Raw genomic sequence first — 4,845 nt, forward strand, 5'->3', positions numbered from 1 at the left:
GATTAGGTCCCAGCACATCTTAATTTTCAATTCAACCGCTGCTGAAAAGAAACATAAAATAAAACAAGCGCCAGCAGTGGGGAGGGAGGGAGAAGGCAGCGCCGGGTCTGCCCACGGCCCTGAATTAGCTGCAGAAAAACGTTAACATTCCTGCACTGGCCAGCAGCCAAGGGACGGAGCAATTCAGGAGACGGCGACGTAACCGCCGGCGAACACGCGCGCGGTCTGCAGGTCCTGGTGCTGCAGCCGGCATGCAAAACCCCGGGGCGACGGCTGTGGCTGAGGGTGGGGGACAGCACGGGCCCCGCACCCTGCTCCTGGGGACGGCCCCGAGGTGCTTTTAAATGCCATGAGCGTTTTTCTTCCTAAGGCAAAGGGGTTGGGAAACGCCATGCAAGAGGTGATGCATCCTGCGCGGCATTTCACGGTGGCTGGACACCATCCGGCTCGAGGTCCCCAAGCTGGCGGTGCCCAGGTTGGAGGGGGTCAGATCCTGCCTCCAGATGTGTGAATCACTGTGATTTGGGGGCAAGGAGCAGGACAGCACAGGGGCAAGGGCCCTCTTGGGGGAAGCACAGCATCCCACACAACATCCCCAGTACCTCATGCCAGCCCTTACTGCAAACGTGTATCAACTCAGGTGTCCCCCAACCCCCGGGGTCCCACCGGCTCATTGCAGACCCCAGCACCCCACTGCAGACCCCCCCAGCACCCCACGCAGCATCCACCCGAGCCCTGGCCCCAGCTACGCCTGGCTGCCGGCACAGTTTAATAACGCTGGCCCGCGCCCTGGTATCCGCCGGCTGCCCCAGCCCTCCTGATTTTGCCATTTGCCGGGCGCTGGAGGCAGCGTGCCACGCTCGAGCGACGGCGAGGGCTCCAATCTGTTCCTCATTAGGAGGGGCAGACAGCCCAGCGCGGGAGTCTGAGCCCTAATCTCCTTTCCAGTTGGTATCCGTCAGCAGATGTACAACAAGTGGTTGGATATTTTAGTGGGCATGTGTGTGACAGAGCCATTAGCTTTTTTTCCAGCTGGGGGGGGTGGGGGGTGGATAAAATGCCGTGGCTCGAGCTGAGGCTTTGCCGGTCACACGCGGAGCCCGATGGCAGGTCCCGGTGCACCGGCACGGCTGCCAGCTCCGCTGCGCTCCGCCGGCGTGGTGGTTTATTTTACCAAGGTCTTTCTTGGAAGAAGTGGTGATGAAGTTAACAGCCTGTGAGCCATAATTGGCTCACATTAAATCAAGGAAATGATATGTTTTGTTTTGCCCCCTTTTTTTTTTTTTAAAAAAGGCATATTAAACAGGAAAAAACCACACAGAGCCAAGGAAGGAGCAGGCAGCAGCTCTCAGGAATTTGGGGGGAGATTTGTGTCCCAAGGCATAAAGAAATCCAGTCCTTGCCATCAGAGAAAAAGCAGCTTCACTTCAAATACCCAGCAGAAATGCCCAGAGCAAGGGAAGGGGAATCAAAAAAAACCCCAGGCTGTGGCACCAAAACAGGCACCGCTTCAAAGCCTGTCCCAGCAGCCCATGGAGTTGAACTGGACACACTAAATAAAAGATTTAAATAAAAGATTTCTTAAAAAAATTCTTCTTGAAAGTTGTTTTATTTATCTCACCACTTCTCAACCAACACAGGGTGTCAGAAACCTTGTTGGTGTCTTAACGTGGCTCTGGATATACAGGATATTTCAGAAAGGAAACTTTCTTGTGCTTGTTCTTTAAATTCTATTTTTAGCCCCTGTGGCTACATTCTGGATGCGAGCTGAGCCGGGCGATGGCAGAACCGTCCTCCCAAGGCTGCAGGTCACCTAAGCCATCGGGTCTCGGGAGGGATAACATCCAGCCCCTAAAACCTGCCCCGGAGACATCCCCGCAGCCTAGCAAGGCTCGGCTGTATTTCCACACACGCGCTGCCGCAGCTGCTGCAGTGTAGCCCTGTGCTCACCGAGTTTTCACCCGTCTCCAAGGGCCGTGCCGCTGCTTCACACCACCCAAAGCCCCCTCCCAGCTCGGGACCAGGGCACCAAGAGCCACCAGGCTCTTGTCCCGGCTGGAGGCCGCCGCATCCCGCATCCCTGCATCCTGCCCGGCGCTGGATTTTGCTGAAAACCTGAGCTGTTTCCCAGGGCTGGCCCGTCTGAAAGCACAGCATCCTTGGGGATGCTCAGCCCCTGCTTTCTTGCAGTGTCACTGCACAGATGTCCCCGCATGAAGATCAACCGCACCACCCGAGCAAGGCCAGGCACAGATCTATGGGGTGCAAGGACCATGGGGGACCAGCTCTCATCACCGCTGGCCGCATCCCCCCCTCTCCCAGGAGCCGCCGCAGCCCCGGGGAAATTCAGACTCCAGGAGAGCGTGGCCCTGCGCTGCCTTGACACCTGCAGCGAGCGATGAAGCCGCCACATCACACGGGAAGGGCTGGAAACCTACAATCTGCTCCCATGTCCCCTTTTTATCCACCGTCTCAGTTTCACTTGTACCTGCGAGCACTGGGAGTTGTGGGTCGCGAGGGTTCACGCGACCTGAAAAAAAGCCCCTCAAGCAGGAAAAAACATCCCACTTTTGGTAAATCCCACACAGAGCTGAAGATCGCACACACATCTCCCAGCTCATCCTGGCTTCTGGGTTAGCCAGGTCGGAAACAGGACAGCAAAACCCCATGCTGTAAGCACGGGGGGGATGAACAAGTCTTTCACCTGCGTGGTGACCAGGAAACCCCTCAAATTCAACCCTTTTCCAACAAAAAACCAACAAAAAAACCTCAATGGGGAATTTGAATTTTGTTTGGAAGTGTCATTTCCAAATGGCACGTGAGAATCCGAGCTCTGACCGAGCGTTGCCGACAGGCAAATATTTATCCCCACGAAATTTCCACATAAACCCATCACTTTTGTCAGTAGGCCTGGGCACCAGAAGCAGAGGGGGGAAGGCAGCAAGAGGGGAACCGGGAGGCACAGGGACAGGCAGCCCTGCCCGGCCGGTCAGAGCCACGGGCGGCTGCGAGCCCCTCGAACAGATCACTGCAAACACAACGGGTCTCCTTGAGACTCATTTTGAGACAAGATACAGCCTTTTCCAACACGTTCACAGCGAGTATCTAATATTTTTTTCAAAAGTAGTTGTACTATCTTTTCCAATACATTAAACCAATACAAGGCTCTGCTCCCGAGCCCTGCGGCACTTCATCATTCAGCGCCGCCGCTCTCACCCGTGTCGGAGCGGAGCGGATCCTGTCCGACATACATTTCTCAGTCTATTAGGCAGAGTTATTCTTTTGCTCTGTGTTTTGATACTTACAAAGCCATTACCATCCCTCGCATGCACATCCATCATCGGGCCTTCAAACTCCAGAAAGTCCCAAAAAAACTATTTTCCACTCACCATGCAGCCTGCCAGGCTCTGTTCTTCTACTCTGCGTTGCTTCATCCATCGAAGGACATTTCAGCAAGTTCCGAGTCCAACAAAATAAACAGATGGCAGCCTGAAAAGGTGGTGATTTTTTTTATGTGAGGGGGGAGCGGGGCGAGGGATACAGCAGGGAAGAGCTGACTTCTGTCTGCCTGGTTGGAAAAGCTAACCTGGGCTCCAGGCACCCATGCCATCTGGGGCCGGGGGTGCAAGGCACCGTTTTGCAAAGCCGTGGGGTCTTGGAAAGCTGCAGGAGGAGCAGCCGTAGCTGCCTCCTGGGCTCAGACTCCCCCAGCTCTGCAAGCGCCCTGCCGCAGGGGTGCACCCAGCCCGGTCCCTGCCCCCACCAAGCACCCGCTCTCCCTCCCCGTGCCCCCAGCACCCTGCAGTCACCGGCCGCCCCCTGCGCAGCTCTGGAAACCCGGCACGTGCCGTTTGCCCGCGTTTTGCAAGGAGATGGTTCACCATCATACCTCTGCACCGCCCTGACGGCTCGCCAGCGGGGACCACGTGCTCCCCAAAATCACCCACGTGCACCCACAGAGCAGCACCACGCTGCAAAACACCAGCTCTGCTACAGCCTTACGGGATGTGGGCGGTGGAGAGAGAAGCCACCCTGCCCTAGTCCAGGGCAAACCAGCCCCGGGGCTGCCCCTGAGCCCGGCGCAGGCACTGAGCATTATTGCATCTTGACCTGGCAATCACCAGTTCAGACTTACGGGGAAGATTTATGAAAGGATGTGGCCAGATGAGCGATAGAGACGAATAGCCTTGAGGAGTGACTGATTTCTCCCTTACAAGAGGAGCAGAAATTAATTTATGAATTGGGTTAGTTAAGTTGCCAAGTGGCTTTGATGCAGTTTATTTTTTTGCATATGTTCATGATCTATTGCGCAGCTGTCAGAGGGGGAGGAAGGTCTTATTGAGCCGGAGCAATGCATCACGCTGGCCGAGGCAGCCAACAGCTCTCAGCAAGACCAGATTGCCCTTTAATCGGCCACGGGCTGCCTCGCTGCTTTCCCAAAGCGGGTGCCTCGTTCCTCCCCAGTTCACCCTCGAGGGCCTGGAGCCCCGTCATGTGCCGCAGAGGTGGGGAGCGGGGCAGGAGCCCCTTCCCCATGCCGATGGCCAAGCACAGCCCACTGCAGACACCACTGATGCAGAGCCTTCTTTCACCTTACCCACCCCTTGTGCGTTTTGGTAGGACCTACAGAAAATCAGGAAGAGTCCCAGGAGAGATGTGGAGCGGGGACAGGGTGCTTTATTCCTTACCAACACAGCACTTTTAGAAAGAAATTGCCAAGGGCAGAGTGGAGATGTGGTGCCACACACGTTGCTCGCCAAAAGCGAGTGCGGGGACCCGTTATACCACATCTGAGGGACTGCCCTTCCCTCCAGGGGACACCATCGCCCCGCACACCGAGGGACA

The sequence above is a fragment of the Pygoscelis adeliae genome, unplaced genomic scaffold (genome assembly GCF_000699105.1).
Source record: "Pygoscelis adeliae isolate BGI_AS28 unplaced genomic scaffold, ASM69910v1 Scaffold114, whole genome shotgun sequence".
Lineage (NCBI taxonomy): Eukaryota > Metazoa > Chordata > Aves > Sphenisciformes > Spheniscidae > Pygoscelis > Pygoscelis adeliae.